Source organism: Coenobita brevimanus, chromosome 19 (assembly GCF_032717465.1).
Source record: "Coenobita brevimanus isolate Jiangsu-jjx chromosome 19, ASM3271746v2, whole genome shotgun sequence".
NCBI lineage: Eukaryota > Metazoa > Arthropoda > Malacostraca > Decapoda > Coenobitidae > Coenobita > Coenobita brevimanus.
In genome coordinates this window covers 19,684,281-19,706,273 of record NC_136972.1, presented here as the reverse complement: position 1 = coordinate 19,706,273, position 21,993 = coordinate 19,684,281, and positions in this window count along the sequence as shown.

Sequence of the window (21,993 nt, the reverse complement as noted above, 5' to 3'; positions counted from 1 at the left end):
TTTACCTTATATTGTACTTTACCAATATACCCATATACTGTAATATTCATTTTAAGGCAAAAGTAATAGAAAATTAATCGATTACTAATCGATTAGCGACCACAAAAGTTGTCGAAATAACTGATTTAAGAAAAAATCGAGTATTGCCCATCACTGCCTGAGAGTCAGCATGTGATGAGTGCAGGTGCATAATGCAGAGAGGCATTACACGTTTGCAGTCGGCTGTGTTCTGTTGGTCGAGGTACTGAAACCATGAGTTTAAGCACACTGTAAACGTTTAGGTTTAGGTATTTGTATTTTTAGGCATCAGTGTAGGGTGATTACTTTTTTGTTAGGTTTATCTGTGCCAGGATATTAGATTAGTTAATTTCCGTTAAATTAAGTAAAAAGTGTCGTTCTCAAGAAATTAATATAAAGTCTCTCAGAAATAAAAAATAATAAGCCGGCAGGCGACGGTGGCCAGCTCTAAGCGTACCAAGCTTTGACAGCGACAGGGAATGAGTTTTGGTATGAAAAATCATTTTATAATCACTCTCAACCCAGCTTGTAGATAGCGCTGCTAGTGACCGGAAGTAAGTTTTCGGCACTAAAACTCAGTCTTGTAAGACGGTACTCCTGGACAATATTCCATCCATGATTCATGGCTCTGGGTCAGTAACCTTCAGAGTCTTAGCATTTCGCTACAGCATAGCCACCATTTCAGAGATTTTTATATTTTTTGCACCTGATGACCTTTGAACTCTAACTTGCGGATATAGGTCATGGATGTACGAAGCACACTTGTAGTACTCATTAACGTATAACATGCAAAGTTTCCTTCGATTCCATCCACCCATTGTGAAGCTAAGGGACTTGAAACTCTAAGTAAGTTTAAGTAAGAATGATCTTTCTGCAAGATGAGTACTATCTTTAGTAAAGTGCATATGGAAGGAGTTAAGAGAAGGGATACAGGTAGAAAACAGGATGATGATTTTTATCCAGAAGTGGTTGAAATGGAAACATATAATAAATTAGTAAAGAAAGTGAATTAACTGGAGAAAACGAAAAAAAAATAGGAAAGAAATTTAACAAAAAAGACACAACAATAGATGAACTGCCAGTTGAGGTAGTTTCACTTAGAAAGAAGACTAGTGAAATGGCGAGTACAGTTGTCAACCAAAAGAGTATTATGGAGGAGTTCAGGAATGATACAGAGATAATCAGGCAAGCAAACAGTCTGATAGAACAAAGCAGTGATATTGGAGAGAAACTCAGGTGAACGAAATTATAAGAAATTGGAAAGATGAAGTACAAAGCACATACAATAAACCCTTGATGCCCACGGGGGTTAAGGAACAGAGACCCCTGCGAGAATGGAAAATCCGAGAGCATCAAATTAGTTACCCCTCCCACACTGAAAATATGCCTACATGATATAGAAAACTGTTTCTGAAGCTTTAATGATAAAGATAAATGACTATGCATGAACAATATTCAAAATACAATAAATTGTACAATAAAAGGTTTTAAAAATACCATACAGTACAGTAATGTCAATATATTTTCATCAGTTCTCATCAGTGTACAATTCACCTTTCTGTAGGAAGATTAATTACTGAAAATGTAGTTAAGTGTGATGAGTTATGATCGATGTGTAATGTACACTCAACAAGAGTTCCACCTGGTCCACCTACTCCCAGGATATGGCTAACGTGGCAACAGCGCGTGTAGTGTTCGTGTGTACATGCCCGACAATAATTCGTATCGTCAAGCTTCATCCTCTATTATAGTATTATGCGGCCCTTGTATTATGCTATGATATAGCCTATAAATATTGTGTGATTGTTTGGGATAATGAGCTGTGCATTACACTATTTATTAAGTCTGAATTATAAAAAGTTATTCTTGTCTTGTACAGTGAACCACGACACAGGATGAGTTGTGGTTCAGAAACAGTGGGCAAGTTCATCAACAAACGGCGCGATGCAGGCGGAAGGGTCAAGGGGGTAGTATGGGAGTGAGCGGAGGCTTGGCAGGTGAAGGGAAGGGGGTTGAGGTGGGGTCACGTCGTTTACTCCAAGTTAAACATTCTTAGCAATTACAGTATATTTATAATGTGTCAATGATATCATGTATCCTAAATAATAATAAACCTGTTTATTTTTATTATTTATTTTTCATAGACAACCGATTACACTCTTTAAATTACACCAAACATGGGATACCCCGTCCCTCGTTAACTGACAACATGCAGCCTTCTCCACCACCTCGATTCTCTCTCTCTCTCTCTCTCTCTCTCTCTCTCTCTCTCTCTCTCTCTCTCTCTCTCTCTCTCTCTCTCTTTCAACTCCTCAGCTGCCTATCAGTAAACAAACACACATTATCAGTTTGTGCTATTGAGCAATGACGTTGTATATAAAATATTTACCTAAAATTTAATACTGTGTCAAAATACAAGTGCAATACATAACCAGTACACACAACGGATTACGTTATCTAATATACAATACTTATTTGCGTAGCCTACTTTTCAGTAATGGTCATGGGTTAGCCATACCCTCAATGATGTTTTCGTTAATGTTAAAGGTATACATGTGTTGACAGGTGGATACCAGTTAGAGAGGAGGTGGCCGCTGACGAATGTAGGACGTTTCGGCCATGGACGTTTAGGCCATGGGCCACCAACCTAGGACGTTTCGAAGTGTGAAGTGTTGTGAACCTTACCCAACCTTACCTAACCTAAGCTAACCTAACCTATGCCCTACATTCTGTGGCCAAAACGCCCTAGCGTGGTGGCCCATGGCTCAAACGTCCGTGGCCGAAACATCCGAGAACGGCCGCTGACACCCGCAATCCCCATAGCGACGCTGGTGCGTTATAGTGTCACTGTTGAGGTTCCTGCTCTTCCAGTTATGGCAATAAACATACTGATGAACAATCATTTCTTATGAAAAATACAAACAGCCTTTATGAACTCTCAAAATATATTATGAAGTATATTCAGGGAGCGTTGCAGCTTTCACGCACCAGTCACAGTCCTGGTCCGTTTGTTTCAGTATAATGTTAATGAACATGCTATTAATGTTACAGTTCTATATGCCTACTTTTATTTGGAACAACAGAATTCAAAGCAGGACTTCCTTCAGTACACAGAATGTCAAATACAGTATGTTTGTATGTGAGTGGGTGTGGGTGTGGGACAATACGTGTGGTGGGGATGGGGGCTGTGTAGTGAGTATGTAATGTGGGTGTGTCACAATGGTAATGTGTGTGTGTGTGTGTGTGTGTGTGTGTGTGTGTGTGTGTGTGTGCATTCGTGGCTAAGGACGTCCACGACTGATATATGTAATCTTTGCCTTTAGCATTTGCTGCAATTGATGACACACACCTCATATAACAGGTTCTAGGTTTATAGCATATTATATATTATACATGATTATGTTTGGGAGGTGGAACCTGAAACACCATATAAAGGACTAGAAAGACTGAACCTACCAGCATTACAAGAGGAGACGTAATTACGATGTATAAATGCATCTCAGGGAAAGAGAAAATAGACATGAATGAGTACATAACCTATGGGAAGGGATCAGCAAGATGTCACTGCAAAAAAGTGCACAAAAAGAGGTGACGTAAGGAAATTCAGTTTCCCACATAGGGCAATTGATCAGTGGATTGCACTACCGAACGAATTAGTGTGTTCCAAAACTATTAATAAATTTAAGGATATGTATGTTAAAATGGTTTAATACATGGGAGAGTACGAGCTTGCCTTATTCCTGTAAAGATACAATTAGATAAGAACAGTTACTTAGGTAAGAAACACACACACACACACACACACACACACACACACACACACACACACACACACACACACACACACGTTACAAATTTTTGCACTGTTTTCATAGTCTGACAACAACAATTATTAAATTCCAAATGGTAGAAGTCTCTTAGGAAATTAGGATATAATTAATACTTTAACTCACCAGTAATTATCTCCTGTTATCCCAGCTAGTGTGTGACTAGAACGAGCTTGAGGAACAGAATGCAAAATGGCGAGTCTCTCTCCCTCATAGGATTTAGAGATGCTATATATTATTTAATTACAAGTACCTAAATACAGTGAATTAATTCATGAAATTTACAAGGTAAATCCAACTTAACAAGTTAATCTTAGTTTAAATAAGACTAAAGCCAAATATTCACGTTATCTATGTCAAGATATGTTAGACCTTCCTCCGTTTATCCATCAGTATACCACGTCATCCTACCACACAGGCACAGTCATGACAATGGAAACTTCCTAAGCATTTACACGTATTATTAAAATAGTTGTTCACAAAGGTTCAACAGAGTAGCATTTAATTTATTAATAATAAAAATTATTAACAAGAACTAGAGCTATAACTCTGGGTTAATATACTGCTTGAATTAGTAATAAACGTTCTCTGGGATTTTCCTCTGCTTTCAACAGGGACAACTATTTAAAAAACGAAAGGGTGCAAATACCACTGTGGGGAAAAATATTTCCCACAGTTTTGGGGCCATGCCAGAAATGATATGCTGTGTCATGTAATGTGACCGCTAGCCAGGAGATTTCTCCACAGATCTCGAGAACCCTGTGCTGTGGCCCTTCTAGTCGCACATCTTGACCCAATTGATCTCCTCCATTCAGTCTCTGTGGTAGCCGTTGACTCAATGGGCACCATTTTATCAATGGTTTTCATGGTGATAATTATGTTCCCTACATTTAATTTTTACAAGTCTCAGCATTCCCTCCGAATTTGGATGTATGGAGATGACTTTAGCTAATGATCACTGGGATCTTGGTTTTTTATTTATTTAAGAGACAATGAATGAAGGAAAAACAAAGGAAATAAAAAAAAAAGTCCATGTGCCTAAAGGCTTATGAATTTTCATAAGCAGAGGTTCTGCATTGTGGGGGAAAGAGCGTGAGTTAGTAGGCGCTCCTAGCTGCCCGAGTATTTTGGAAGAAAATGTGAATGGGAGGCACAATTTGAAGCAAGTTTGTCAGAGCACTTACGGTAAAAATATCAGTAAAATAATGCTAAAGAAGCAACATCTCTAAGTACTGATAATGGAGGAAGGTCCTGCGTAATGGCAGGATTATTGATCAATCAAATGGCATTATTGGGGTTTTGTCCAACTGCCTCAATGCAACCGCACCACATTCACTCCTCAGTGATGAACAGAATTCGATCTGAGAATGCACATGACTTTTGTATATTGTGTTTCATCTGTTTTTGTATAGTGTCTGTTTTTACTATGACCATGTCTCCCATGTTTATGATTGACTTCTTGCTGAGCCCCATAAAACCTTTCTCATAGGCTTAAAAGATAATCTTCACCCCAGTGTCTGTTCCAGGTGTCCAATACTTTTTTCAAATGTTGATATCCCTCATGCAGATGTCGTCCTAGTTCATTATTTTCCATGGTGGGATCATTTACGTCCTGCAGGATATCCACACAAGGCACCAGACTGAGCTTTCTGCCTTACAACATGTGAGCTGGTGTCAAAGTCTCAACTGATACGCTAGTATCATCCAGATAAGTTAAAGGTCTATCATTAATCCTAGCCTCAGTTCTAGTTATTACTGTTCTCAGCTCCTTTCTAGTGATCTTAGATCTGTGTAAGGTTTTCCTATGGCAGTTCTTCACAATATCAATCCTTCGTTCAGTGAATCCATTTTACCATGGTGCTCAAGGAGCTATGAACTGCCAGTTACAATTTCGGATTTCCAGCACTGACTTAACCTTTGGGTTATTCATTGTTTAAAATTAGAGGTGATGCTCCAACGAACTTGGTTCAGTTTTGCTTACTAATTTACTAGGACAAGACCTTCTAGCCGCAATGGGAGTAGACTGCACCAGTCGAACAGGGTGGTACTCCTGATGAGATGACAAGCTGGTGACAGGAAGAGCTGGAGCTCCTGCTCCACCAGCCCTCAGGAACTGATCCTAACCATCTCCCTGTGCTGAACATTTTCAGTGCTTTCATTTACACAGAGTAGGACAGCATACTCTCTTAATACCTCTTCCTTCAACTGTCTACCCCACACTACATGCACATAAGATGTCACACCTTCTTAGCAGTGGCCGCTGCAATAATATCAGCAAACGAGATGGTATCTCAGATTACCACCACCGGCAGGGTAGGGCTGGTAGTGTAGGATCCTCCCCGTCGCTATCAAGTGACTGTGCTGGCAGCGACTGTTGCAGATTCCGTAAATGCTCATCAGTGGAGAAGTGTAGGTGCGACCTTATTCTTCACCAATATCCGTGGTCCAGTTCCAACTTGAATTCAGTTAATATTTTCCTACAGTCCATAATATCCCCTCTAGCCCTATTCCTCACAGAATCCAAAACCTCTCCCCCTACCGAAATATCACTGTTTTGGCTACCTGGTTACCATCTTCTCACAAATATCCATAACAAGGGTGGCACCTCTTGTTATATCAAATCTGTATTTGCATTGAGAGTGTTTTAAACTTCACTTCAACTAATTTTGATTACTCACTGTATAAACTAAATTAGCTAAATATTAATAACTATTTCTGTGTAGTCTGTCACTCCCCCAAAGCTTCTTCAGATCCCATTGTATTTGACTCCATATCCATGCAGTTCAGTAACGTTAACCTTAACCTTAGCACCGAAATTACCATTTTGGGTGATTTTAATGTACATAATTAGAATGGGCATCACATTTTGCCAGGACTGACGATACTGGTCTAGAGTGTGAGCTGTTTGCAGAATCGTTTAATCTCATGCAGATGGTAAAGCAACCAACCAGAATACCAGATAATCCTGACCGTAACACCCATCTCTTGGATCTATTCCTGACAAATATTCCAGATCAGTACAGAATAGAAGTACTGTCACCACTTGGATCCTCTGACCACAATCTCACCAAAACCTTATTAGTTGGCTCCCCCAAACCTCCCCGTTCTGAACCTGTCATGGTGACCCGATGGCACTTTGATAGGGCAAACTGGAATGGATCTAGAAATTATCTTTCTGACATTCCATGGCAGTCTTTCTTCTCTAGTGATATCAGTACTACCCAGTCCCACATTAATGACTTGATACTAGCTGGTATTGATTTATTCATACCAAGTCAAGAGTTCACTAAAAGATCGAACTTTCCAAAATGGTTTGATAACAACTGTGCCAGAGCAATGGCCCAAAAGTTATTAGCATATACCTCTTACTTAAAATAAAAAACATCTGGATCACTTTGTCAATTTAAAATTGCTAGAATCCATGCAAAAATAGTAATTAATCTTGCTAAATCAAATTTTCTTCAAAACCAAGCATCAAAACTTCTTGACCTGTAGCGGTGGCGTCTTTGCAGTGGGTCTACCCCCCAGAGGCTGTCGAAGCAGATGAGGAGGACAGCATGAGCGTCAAACCACCGAAACCCCCCCCCTAGCCCCTCACGGGGCCTGAGAACCTGTGAGTGGCTTCAGTCACCTGGGCAAGTACCACATTTCTCAGCAGAGCACATACAACAACACTGTTTTTTCTACACCGAGAAATGACTCCCTGGTGGTCATTTCTTGAAGATTTCTTCTAGCTGGTGACATTGAGAGCAATCCAGGACCCATCAACAAATGCACATGTCCAGCATGCTCAAAACCTACCACTTCGAGCCGACAGACAAAGGAAGTTCAGTTCAGTTCCTGCAAGAGCTGGACCCACTACACCTGCACAACACTTCCATCCAGAAAATATTACACAAACACCTGGATCTGCTCCCTATGCTCCTTCCCCCCTCCCACTAACCTCCCCACCAACCCTATTCCTACTTCCTCCACACCTCCGCAGCCTAACCCACCGATCCTTCCCACACCATCCAATCCCCCAACCCCTCCCATTCCACCCCAATCTGATTCACCGCAACCCTTATCTCTATCACAACCTTCTCCTATTCCTTCTCCTCCGCTCACATCCCTACCTCCCCCCCCGTGCTGCATCACCCAACACACATCGTACACACAACATAAACATTCTTCTTCAAATAAACTTAGATGGCATAAACACCAAAAAACAAGAACTCACACAATTCATCACACAACAAAACATACACATTACCATCTTACAAGAAACAAAACTACACACAACACAAAAAACACCTGCATTTCATAATTTCACCACCATTAGACAAGATCAGGCCGACGGCAGAGGCGGTGGACTCATCACCCTGGTACACCAATCCATCAACTTTTCAGATACTAGTGAACACACACAAAGTAACTTCTCCCCCCACATGACACCACTATAGAAATAAATTATAATATGCATTGGTAACAAATCACACATAACAATCGCCAATACATACATTCCTTCCCAATCATCTCGCATAATACCACATAATTACTCTCCTCAAATACACCACATCACTGACATACCCAACATCATTCTGGCTGGTGATTTCAGTGCCAAGGCGTCTGCCTGGCGTGTCAACAGCCCTGACACAGACAGAGGGTTGGTGCTACAATCCCAAACAGATACTCTTTTCATCCTCAATAATCTCCATCAATATACCCATATCCCACACCAAGCCCTCTTTCTCCCATCATCCCCAGACATAACCTTTTGTTCCCCAAACCTCGCCCCCACAACATCCTGAAGAGTGGTAAAAATCCATGGCTCTGACCACCTGATCATCATCACTACCAAAACCAGAATCACCCTACCTGGCTACAGACACACATACACTATTTATAAGAGAGCCAACTGGGAGGCCTTCACAACTGAAACAGAACAACACTTTGAAACATTAAACAGTACATCCATCACATACATCAACACCACTGTGCACAATTTCAATACAATTATACAAAACGCAAACAAAGACACGTCCCTAGAGGCAACAGAAAGAGACACAACCCCAGCTTCACTCCACAAATTCAAGGCCTCATCAGTCAACGTGACACACTACAACTCTCCCCAACACCCCATACACAAGACACCGTACAATAAATACAAGAACTCAACACTCAAATAAATAATAAAATATCAGAACAGCAAACACTAAATTGGAACAATTATCTCTAACCACTTAATCACAAAACAAACACCAGCAAACTCTACAAAACACTAAACAGCATCACACTCTCCAGCAGCAACACTACACATACGTTGCCATCACAATAACAGACACCATACCCTCAAACACACAACAAGCAAACACTCTCGTCAACCATTCTTCACATGTCAGCCACCTAAACCTCTATCACGACGATCGACGTGTCATCCGACGCAAGAGACAGTTCCCCACAGACCCAGACTTCACAGCTTTCAGTTACAACCAGACAAAGCACATCATTAGCAACTTTAAGCACTCATCTGCCTGTGGACCAGACAACATAGACAACATACACCTTAAGCACCTTAGACCACAAGGCATAAAAGAACTCCTCAGCATATCAAACTACAGCTAGTCACACAACAACATAATACCCAATATTTGGAAGTATGGCACTGTCATCACTATCCCCAAACCCAACAAAGACCCCACATTACCTTTCTCACACCACCTCATCACACTCCTCTGCACCCCCTCCAAAGTCACTGAAAGACTGGTATTACATTTAGTAACAACTCACACCTCCCTAGCCCCATCATAACATGGATTTACGCTGCTACACTCCACAAACACTCTTCTTACAGACCTTACACAGAGAGTTTTTGATGGCATCAATTCAGCTAGGCCGCCACACAGAACACTCCTAGTCATGCTAGACATTAGCGAAGCTTTTGATGCCATCCCATGCCACCCTCACAAACAAAATATTCCACACAAACATGCACAATAACACAAAATGATGGCTGGCAAACTACTTAGCAGGCAGATGTGCACATGTATCATTTGCCAGTCAGTCATCAAACATCAGAAACTTCACAAACGGTGTCCCTCAAGGATCTGTTTTGTCCCCTACACTCTTTAACCTATGCATGCACGACATACCCACACCCCACACACGACAAATACACATAGCTTCCTATGCGGACGACATAACACACATGTACACACCAAAATGCAAACACAGCCGCACACATCCTCCAACCAAAACACAGCAACATTCCACACCTAACCATAACCAACACTCCTCTACCACACACACACAACACACACACACACACACTCACACACACACACACACACAATATCTTTGGTGTAACATACATCAATGTCATAAGTCCTCATAGTAAAGGATCATCTAGACATAAGAGGCACACAAATTCTCGACACAGCCTCCACAAACCCACACCATCCACTATACTACATGGCAGCACATCCACACACACCAAGGAACATCAAAACAACACCCAGCACACGATATCATACACAAATATTGTAATCTCTATTCCCTCACCCGCCTCAAACCAGCTTCCTGAAGCATACATACTCAGATCACTCGCTGCTCCATTCATTCACTTAAAGACAATACACAGCTTCATGCACAGCCTCCTGATATCCACCCTTCTGAATCCTATCTCCCTCGTGAGGACAGGGTCCACCTGAGCTGGCTGAGATGTGGGCACCATCCAGCTCTCTTGAGTTATCAGAAGAGGCTGGATGACTCCATCGCTGATGCCTGTCCAGGATGTAACACAGCACCCCATACTATTAAGCACATTATGGAAGAATGCATTGCACACAATCACCTGCACCAACAACACAACTTACACTCCTTAAGAGCTGTGTGGAAAAGCCCAGTCTCGGCTGTGGCCTTACTTAGGGACTTAGGGCTGTTCGGTCAGACTGCTTAGGGAACAACAACTACTACTGCTAGTACTACTTACAGTAACACTGCTAATGACAATAGAATATTCTGGTCAGCTCTCAGTTCTTTCAATAATAACTTTAACACGTCATCACCCATTTCCCCACTAAAATCTTCAGACGGTAATAATACAACTGACCTGCGTGGTAATGCGAATATCCTTGCCAGAATAGTTGTCAGGAATTCTACCTTAGAGGTCGTCAGCCAGAACGTCCCTGTACTAAAACTTGATTGTCCTGAAATTGTTCCACTTACAGTACAGACTAGATATGTAAAATCCATCCTAGACAATTTACCAACCAACAAAGCTCCAGGTCCAAATGGAATTCCTCCGATTCTTTTGAAAAAGTGCTCCCCAGAACTTGCCCCGGTTCTAGCAAAATCATTCAGACAATGCATACGTACTTCTTCATTCCCTGATTCATGGAAAGAAACCCAAATTCCTAAGAAAGGAAGTTCCTCTGACCCTGCTGATTACAGACCAACAGACATCACGTCTTCTCTTGGTAATGTATTTGAAATCGTAATTAATAAGCACACAGTTAAACACCTTGAATCCAACAACTTAATTAGTGATAGATACTATGGTTGTCACCATGTAAGATTCACAATTGATATACATAATATCCTGACTAATACCATCCATCAGTCAACAGACCAACATGGAGAATCTTATGCAGTGGCCCTTGATATTTCTAAAGCCTTTGACACAGTGTGGCACCATTCCCTGGTTTCCTCCTATCTCGGCAATAGAAAAATAAGAGTTAATGTAGATGATGTATATTCAAATTTCCACTCAGTTAACGCTGGCGTGCCACAATGATCAGTTCTGGCACCAACCCTAAACCTAGTTCATATTAATGATCTCTTCTGTCACCCACAACCCATCCATTAATATTTATGCCGATGAGTCAACACTTCAAAGTTCATATACACCAATTCACAAAGTTTAATATCTCCAACTCTCAACTTGGTGCAGCCATCTCCATAAATCAAGACTTATCTAAGGTCACTGAATGTGGACAAAATAACCTTGTCTCATTTAATGCCAGTAAAACCAAATATATTCAATTAACTAATGGACAGATATTATCAGATTCCTTCATTTACCTTCAGTGCTACTAATATTCCCATTTCCAAAAGCATTGAAATTCTTAGTGTTTCACTTAACAGTGCCCTTAGTTGGACACTCTCATGTCATATCACTTGCTAAGACCACCTCAAAGAAACTTGGATTATTGTACAGAGTCCATAAATTCTTCACTGACGAGCAGTTAGCTGTAACTCATAAGAGTCATATGCGCTCTCAGCTAGAATATTGCTCACCCTTGTGAGCACTAAAACAACTATGCACCTTCTAAAATATCGAGATTGTTTGGAAATTGTCCCTCTGCCAAACCTGTACCAACACACACCTCTATTGTATATCTCATGTCAGCTATTTACGACTTCTAAATGAAATTTGTTTACAGTATATACATATTTAAATCTCTAATAAGGCTATATAGCGTTTTAAATGTCTATTTGTTTTAATAATAACAATGACTTTTTATAAATACCACAACACTTGGCAACGTTGCTTTCCGATGCTGTCACGCTTGTAGGGTCAGTCAGCAAGGGTGGGTCAGGTGACACAGTCAGACTGACCGTGTCAATCCACAGGTCACTTCCTCTCTGGCCACCACCCAAGATGGAAGCTCCTACCTCTGCTACTCGCCCTCGTCCGCTCCACAGTCAAGAAAGAGAACTTATTTACGGTGTAAATAAGTATTTCTTAGAAAAGAAGGCAAACAGAGGACATATATTTGATCCCTCAAAAGCTGTTGCCTGAACAGCAAAAGCCACCAACGTGAGCGAAGTAATAGCAGACGAATCTGCTCCTCCTTCAAACAAGCTTGCATTACACAAAAGTCACCAGAACAGCCTGTATTCTCCTCACCAACAAAGAAGCGCTCTGCAACTGTCACTAATTTAGACGACTTCGACAAACGTGTGGTGAGAAGAACCATCTCAGGATTCTATGAAAGGAAGGAGATCCCTACAATGCATAAAATAAAAAACTTAAGGAAAATGTCTCCTTCAATGGATGCATTGAGTCCCTGGCAAGATTCTCACAGAGATTGGAAAAGCTGATGGCCGCAACGTCCTTATGAAAAGGAGTGATGTTGTTACTGCTTGAACCCGATTTTTGCGAGAAATGCGGCATCTTGACCCGCCCCGTCCCATCGACGTATGGGTACGTTGCAACGATTTGCATTTGCCAGTCCCGGTGACATACCGGTACGTCTTGCAATTGCAAGGTCCCTAATTTGCACAATTTTCAATTTCCGCGCATGATTTTTCGTCTGTATACACGGGACACCTTTCTCTATTCCTCTACAAGATGCCAAGCAGGGACACTGCCTTACACCGCATAACTTCCCCCCTCCCCCCCTCACGCCATTGTCTTGGCAATTCACCTGTTACCAGTGACCTGGCCAGTAAAGATATTCAGGGCCAGAGTGATTCCCCAATCAATGACAATGTGGAGGACAAAGTTTACATAGCATCAGAAGAAGAAACAGAAATAATGATCATGTAATGTGGCAAAAAAAGGTCAGGTATGGTGATTAGTTAGTGAGTGAAACAATGCTTATAATGCCTTTATTACTGCTTGAAAACCAGTATACTCTCATACTACATATAAATTCGTACCAAGTAAATAAATAAATACCATTTATGAGTGGATAAAATAGTTACCCTCCCATAGAACTCGTTTTCTTTGGTGCCAGCATGTTAGAAAACCCAGTCAGGTAAGGAGGAACTCCTACCTGGATTGAGCATTTTAAACCTCAGGTGAGCGATTTCTCTATGAATTTTCGATGTTTCTCACCAAAAGCGGAGGTTTTAGCCAAATTTTTTTTTTTCGAAAATACCTCGGGATTGGGGGATGTCGGAGGTGCAGAAAACCTCGGGACGTGACGGGTTAAGCAGTCATTCCAGAACACTGTGTATCTCGATGAAACCTGGGTGAACCAGAACTACACTGTTGGATAATGCTGGACAAACACTACATCTCAAGAAGAAACAGGAATACAACCACCCACTGGAAAAGGAAGTCGTCTCATTATTCTGCATGCAGGAACGAAAGATGGCTTCGTCAGCAATGCTGAATTAATTTTTCAAGCTAAAAACGATGGAGATTATCACACGCAGATGAATTCGATGGATTTTGAAGAATGGTTGAAGAATCAGTTGCTGCCTAACATTGCACTCAACTCGATAATCGTCAAGGACAACGCTCCCTACCATTCTGTACAAGATGAAAAAGTGCCAAGCTCATCTTGGAGGAAGGCAGACCAAAGGACTGACTTGAGAAGATGGGTGTTCAGCTCAGTGATGACTTACTAAAACCGGAGCTATACGAACTTGCAAAGAAATTTGCTGTTGGCAAAAAGTATCACATTGACAAGACTGCAGAAGCAGGGGATAGGGTTGTAAGGTTACCACCTTACCACTGCCAATACAACCCTATTGAGCTCATTTGTGCTCAAGTAAAGTCCTACATAGCCAATAATAACACCTTTAAAATGGCCGACTTAAAACAGCTTGTTAAAGATGCTTTGAGTTACGTCACACCACACAACTGGATGCAGGCAGTTCAGGATGCTGTACACCTTCAAGAAGAAAATAGAAAACAAGATATAGTTGTCGATCATTTTGTGGATTCGTTTATAATCAACATCACAGAAAGTTCTAATGATGAATTTTCAGATTAAAGATCAGAGAGAGGATTAGGCCTCCTGGGGAACACCTCTAAAAAAAAAAAAAAATGGGCCTTGACTGTTACCTCAATGGTGGTGTGGGAAAAAAGTCGAAGCTAGAGAAAAAATAAAACATCATACTTTATTTATGGAAAGTAGATTCATAAGAAAAACATAATGTTAAGAGAGAGAGAGAGAGAGAGAGAGAGAGACAGACAGACAGACAGACAGACAGACAGACGGACAGACAGACAGACGGACAGACAGACAGACGGACAGACAGACAGTCAGGAGGCTTTTCCTCAAATTCTAATCACTCATAACACCGTACAGACTTTCTAGACAAATAAATCTACATAAAATGTAGATGGCGAAGAGTTAGTGCCCCTCCCTGGAAAACATAACTATAAAGACGAACAACAAGCCTCGGACAAGGACTGACCAAAAGATGACGACCAAGGACCGGAAAAAGGATATGATACGGATCGCGACATGGAATGTAAGCAGTGCAAATGATGAGGAGAAAGAGAGAGAGAGATTGTCCAGGTGCTTGAGGGTGTGAAAGTGAATGTATGTGGAGTAACTGAAACTAAATGGTGAGGTAAGAGTGTGAGAAAATGGGAGTATGGACGGGGTATATGTGCAGGAGTAGGTGAGAATGACAGGGCAAAAGAAGGAGTGTGTATTGTTGTGAGTAAAAGATGGAAGAAGAACATAAGAGAGTATGGATTGGTTGGTTCAAGGATTGTGTGGGTAAGACTGAAAGTTGGAATACAAATGTGGACGATTGTGTGTGTGTATGCGCCAAAACAAGATCGTGCAAGCAGAGTGAGAGAAGAGTTCTGGACAAATGTGAAAGTGTGCATGGAAAAGTTTGGAAGGAATGAGTGTTTTTGATTGGTGATATGAATGGTAAAGTTGGGAATGTGAAGGTGGATGGAATAGTTGGTGAGTGGGGTGTGCCTGCTGAGATAGATGAGAATGGCAGTGCGTTAGTGGACATTTGTGCCGGGAGGGGGTTGGTGATGGACAATACCCTCTTCACGCACAAAATGATCCACAGGTATCCATGGCGAGTGATGAGAAGGGTGGGTGGTGAACTGAATGAAAGGATGGCAATGATGGATTATGTGTGTGTGGATGAAAGGATGCGAAGATATGTAATGGATGCAAGTGCTTAAGAGGTTGGGGAGTGGACTTTCTGACCACTACTTGGTGGTGGTTAGAATTAAGATCCAAGTAAGATGGAGAAATACAAGAAGCGAAGGACGGGAGGAAGGAGTAGTTGCAAGGAGATTGGAAAGATTACAAGAGGATGAGAAAAAGGCAGAATATAAGAGAGAAGTGGAGGAGTGATTGGGTAAAAATGAATTAGAGCAGATGGGGGACGTGGAAGGTGTGTGCAAGATATTCACAGAAGAAATATGTGCAGCATATGATGTGGTGTGTGGGGTGAAGGGAAGACGGAAGGGGGGGCAAGGAATAGCATGGTGGAAGGAAAGGGGGGGCAAGAAACAGCATGGTGGAAGGAAGAAGTGAGACAGGCTATGTCACAAAAGAAGAAAGCATACAATGAATAGATGAGAAATAGTGGCATGGAAGAAGTTGAGAGCTGGAAGAGAGAGTTATATGTAGAAAGGAAGAGAGAGGTGAAGAGATTAGTAAGAGAGAGTAAGAAGAGAGTGGATGAGGAATTTGGAAGGAATATGAGTGTCAAGTGGAGGGACTGTAAGAAAATGTTCTGGAAAGAGGTGAAGAGAGTAAGACAGGGTGGCAGTGAAGTCAGGGGAGTGAAAGATAAAAATGGTAGATTACTAGTGGAGAAGGGAGAAAAAATGAGCAGATGGAGAGAACACTTTAAGAAATTGTTGTACACAGAGAATGGAAGTAATGCGAGTAATAGTGGCTGGTGAATGGCTGGGAGAAGGAGAGAGGTGAACAGACAGGAAAAAATCAGTAGGATGGAAGTTGTGGAAGCAATGAAGAAAGTCACCAGGAATTAATGGAGTGTGTGATGAAATGAGCATGGGGGAGAGATAGTAGTAGAATGGATGTTGAAGATGTGCAGATTGGCCTGAGAGGAAGGCAGAGTCCCGGAGGATTGGAAGTCAGGTATAATTACTCCCTTGTACAAAGGGAAAGGGGAAAAAGAAGTGTGTGGTAATCATACGGGCATTTATCTTCTTAATGTAATAGGAAAAGTGTATGGTAGGATACTTACTGACAAGGAAATAACAGAAGAATTAGTTGGAGAAGAACAGGGAGGCTTTAGGAAAGAAAGAGGTTGTGTAGATCAGATATTCATTCTTAATTATTTAGTTGAAAAGTTTCTAGAGAAAGGAAAGAAGTTGTATGTGGCCTTCGTGGATTTGGAGAAGCATATGACAGGGTGGATAGACACGGTTTGTGGAAAGTATTAAGAATATATGGAGTAGATGGGAAGTTGCTGAATGCTGTGAATAGTATGTATGATGATGCTACGGCTGCTGTGCGTGTGGATGGTGAACTGAGTGAATTTTTCTCATTGAATGTTGGGTTGAAACAGGGATGTGTCATGTCTCCATGGTTGTTCAATCAGTTCATGGATGGGGTAATAAAAGAGATACAAGATAGGGCCGTGGATGTTGGAGTGGCCCAGTAAGAGGGGGTAGTGTTTGGAAACTCCCCGTACTGTTGTTTGCAGATGATACTGTGTTGTTGAGTGAAGACGAAGGGGAGCTGCAAGATTTGGTGGATGAGTTTGGGAGAGTGTGTAAGAAACGGAATCTAAAGGTGAATGTCGGGAAGAGTAAAGTGATGGACTTCGAGAGAGATGAAGTCAGTGAATGTACAGTGAGGTTGGATGGTGAGGAAATGGAAAATGTGAGTACGTTTAAGTACCTGGGGAGTGTAATGAGTAATGATGGAAGTTTGGAGGGTGAAGTGCTTGAAAGGGTGCAAAAGTTGTTGGCTCCTCGAAAGCAGTGATAAAAAACAGGGAAGTGAGCATGGAAGTGAAAAAGTTACTACATGACAGTATTGTGATACCAACTCTAACGTACGGAGGTGAAGCTTGGACGTTGTTGGAAGGACACGAGTCAAGAATGAGAGCCGTGGAAATGAGTTATTTAAGAGGAGCCTGTGTAGTCACATGGAGAGACAGGCTTACAAATGAGGATATAAAGGAGCATTGTGGTGTGGATGTGGATGTGATAGGAAGCGTTATGAGGAACACACTGAGGTGGTTTGGCCATGTGGAGAGGATGGAGGGTGAGAAACTGATGAGAAGAGTGTATGTGAGTGAGGTGGAGGGGGGAGAGAGAAAGGGGGAGGCCAAGGATGAGATGGAGGGATGGAGTGGAGAGGTATATGAGAGAGGAGTGTGTGAATTGGAAGTAAGGCAGTGAAATGGTGGGGGACAGGGTGACGTGGAGGCGATTTGTTTATGGCCACCCCATACTGGATTAAGGAGTCTGGCAATAGATAGATAGATAGAAAATGTTGATTCATATGCAGAGAGAGAGAGAGAGAGAGAGAGAGAGGGGGTGTGTTGGGAGTGAGGGTTGTCCCTTGGACTTTCTCTAATCCGATAATTTGCCCAGTACAATGTTTGGCAGCGCTGCGGGCCAGGGAATTCCCATGAGGGGCAAGGCCCAAACGATATCGATATTTTAGAAGGAGCATAGACAAAATTCAAAACAAAGCTCTTGGAGTATTTAACCCTAGATACACAGCATTGGGAATATTACCTTAACCACAGACATGTCCAGGATTTCGGACATACCTTTGGGGGAAAAAAATATATATATAAATGGTACAAATTTTATTCCTATATTTTTTACATGAAATACATGCATTTCTAAAGTAAATTATCTATTACTTACATTTCGAAATGAAACTAGCATTGAAGAACAAAAATGAAAAAAGTTGTAAAAAATGGGAAGAAAAAAATAAAAGTCAATCTTCTAAGGATTGCAGCCAGCCCCAGTGTTGAGTTATGCCGCTGAAACTTGGCACACATGGAGTTCACACGTCCCCCGGGATGCTCCAGTTCTTCCAGGCCTTATGCCACAAGGGTTGCTGTGGGCCATTCTGTAAAATTAAGGGTATGTTTCAGCAAATAGAAAAAAATAAAAAAAGTGTTGCACCCACTCCCAGTACCTTTGCTGCTACCAGTGGGGCCTGTAATGTAGAGATATATGTTACTTGGAGTGAATACAACCATCTAGGGCATCTGAGCAGCAGCAGGGGCCTCACTAACGATATTCCTGCTGAGGGTCTGTGACCAATGAGAGTGACTTGGCTGGCACTGCCACTGAAAGCCAGACGAGCTTTACAGTGTTGCAACGCCAAAGTCCACAATAGCAAGGGGATGAGGACTGACGTCACGATGCTGTTGAACTTGTTGGCCATTGTCTGGAGACGAGCTGTCACAAGTCCGATGTTGTCTGTTACATAGCCTATGATTTCATCATCCTTTGTATAATTCTAACGTACAGTATGCTGCATATTTGATCACGATTCGCCTTGTGGCTTCCATAGTGACCAAGCTTCCGTGTTCTACCTCATTCCCCTCTTCTCCTCCCTTATAGTAGAGTAAGTCGTTCTTTCTGTTGTTCAGAGCAGGATTGTCAACTCTTTGTCCCCTATGGCTTCATTTGCACGTCCTTCTTACAAGTTGTATCAAGCTCTGCCGGCCCCTATATAATGAGCTCAGTCTCTGCATTATTGCCACTTAGATCTACTCATTTTGTTCACATCTCTGTCCTTCCCTGTACAGTTGTTATTATTGTGAGTGCTCAAGATGTCTCCAACCATCTAGCAGCTGTGTAATTTGAGTATAAGTGTTATTACATTTTTTTCTTGTACTGTATAGCATAAGGTGTTAATTCGTAGGCCTGGTGAGGCTTTTGTTATTCATGTGGAGTTCTTATGTCAGCCATTATTAATAATATTTTGTATCTGTAATAATATATCTTGCTTTACCTGAGCATTATCCGGTTTTCTCATTTTATCAGGGCTGACTTAGATAAATTTATTCTTGCTAATTTCGTGTTAATAGAGGCTATTGCAGATAACCATATATTTAACCTGTTTTTTGCCATTACATTATCTTTATGAGTCCTGAATGTGTAGATGTTAGTTTGAACATTAAACTTTAACTTGTAATTTTACCTAACTCTTTTGTTTTGAACCTGGAACATTGCGGGACAGTTTTCTCTGTTCCGTAACATAAATTTGGCGACCTCTTATCAGGATATTCAGGATATTATCATAAGGATATTGCTTAATATTTTGTGACTGTGATTTATTCATGATGTCTACTATTACTACTCTTGATGAAGCCAAAGATTTTTTGTCAAATGTGCAAACAGTGTGTGATGTAGAAAACAGAACAAAGAATGAACTTAAGCTTGTTGCTCAACAATTGGGAATTGCTGTTCGCTCTTATCATTCTAAAGATCAAATTGTTGACATGATTAATGAAAGCTTGTTTAATGTAACTCCTCCAGATGAGCACACACAGAGTGAAATAGCTAAGTTACAGCTAGCCCTGCAGGAGGCTCGTGCTAAGGAGGCTGAGTTTTAGGCACGTTCTAAGGAGGCACAGGCACAAATTGAAATTGCTAGGATTCAGGCAGACCATGAGTATCGCATGAAAAAAGGTGGAACTGGATCATCTAGCTCTGATGATTTTGATGTGGCTAAAAATGTTAAACTTGTCCCTCCTTTTAATGAATCTGATTTAACAAAGTATTTTCAGTTGTTTGAGAGAGTAGCTACAGGTTTTACTTGGCCCAAAAAGTATTGGTCAGTACTCCTTCAGACTGTTCTCACCGGTAAAGCTCAAGTAACTTATGCATCTTTGCCTCAGGATCAATCTGATAATTATGATGTAGTTAAGAGCTTGATTCTTAAGGCCTATGAGCTTGTTCCTGAAGCCTATAGAGTAAAATTTAGGACAACTTATAAGCAAGATAAGCAATCCCATGTTGAGTATGCAAAAATCAAAGAAGATCTGTTAGAGCAGTGGTTAAATTCTAAGAATGTAAATTCTGATTTTGATAAATTTAAGCAGATGATTTTCCTGGAGGACTTCAAAAGGTGTATTAATAATGATGTAAGCCTATATCTTGATGAGAAAAGAATAGATAATTTGTCTGATGCTGCAGTTTTAGCTGATGAATATGTTCTCACTCACAAGAGATATTCCAAAGAAAAACGGAAAGCTGAGAGTAAGTACGTTGCCTCTACTCAGAGTACAGGTAACAGGAAAGAGAATAAATATGATGTTTCTCAGGAAGTAAATACCAGCTTCACCTCTAGATTTCAGAAAAGTAAATGTACTTATTGTAGTAAGCTTGGTCATACTACGGAGAAATGTTTCAGGAGACAGCGTGATGTGAACAAAAAGGAGTCTTTAAATATTCAGTCAATTGGTCTAGTGTCCACCCATGAGAGTTCCCAGAATTCTTTAACCGAGTTAACTGAACCTGCTTTGAGGGGTAAATTAAATTCTCATGATGAAGCTCCTCTTTTGAGCAGTAACGTGGGTGACACTCTCAAGAGTTCATGTGCTACTTTCCTGTCTGATGGTTTTGTCAGTCCTCTGGACAGTGATGACAGGAAATCAGTTAAAATATATCGTGATACAGGTGCTTGCCAATCCCTTATGCTGACCAGTGTTCTAGGCTCTAATGTTAATTCCTCTGATGAAACTGTAATCTTACAAGGTGTAGGGAATAATTACTTCTCTGCCCCTCTGTGCAGAGTGAATTTAGAGTCTGGTTTTGTTAATGGTTCCGTTATGGTTGGGTTGGTTGAGACACTCCCAATGTCAGGTGTAACTTTCTTACTTGGAAACGATATTGATGGAAGTCAAGTGTGTCCAGCTCCTCAGTTGTCTAGTGAACTAGTGACTGCGACCCATGATTGTGATATCCCTGACGTGTTCTCTGCATGTGCTGTCACTAGGGCTAAGTCTAAAGTTACTGGTGACTTAAAGGATAATGATGATGATGATGTTATCCTAGCTGACACTTTTCTTGCTAATTTGGACCACTCACCAGATGAGGCACTACCCCGTAGTGTTGATAATTTGTCTCGTCAAGAGTTGGTTGAGTTGCAGGTTGCTGACCCTGAGTTGAAAGGTCTAGTTAACTCTGCTTGCAGTGAGGAAGAGTCAGCTGGTGCTTCTACTTGTTATTATATAAAGTCAGGAGTACTTATGAGAAAGTGGAGACCCCCAACAGCATCAGCCGACTGTGAATGGGAGGTTGTACATCAAGTTGTCATTCCTCGTGTTTGTAGGCAGGATATCATTAGAGTGGCTCATGATTCCAGTTTGGCAGGACACCTTGGAGTGAGGAAGACTGTGGCACGCATTTTGAAACACTTCTACTGGCCAGGTATCTTCAGAGATGTTTCCTGGTATTGTAAGTCTTGTCACACCTGTCATGTTGTGGGGAAGTGTA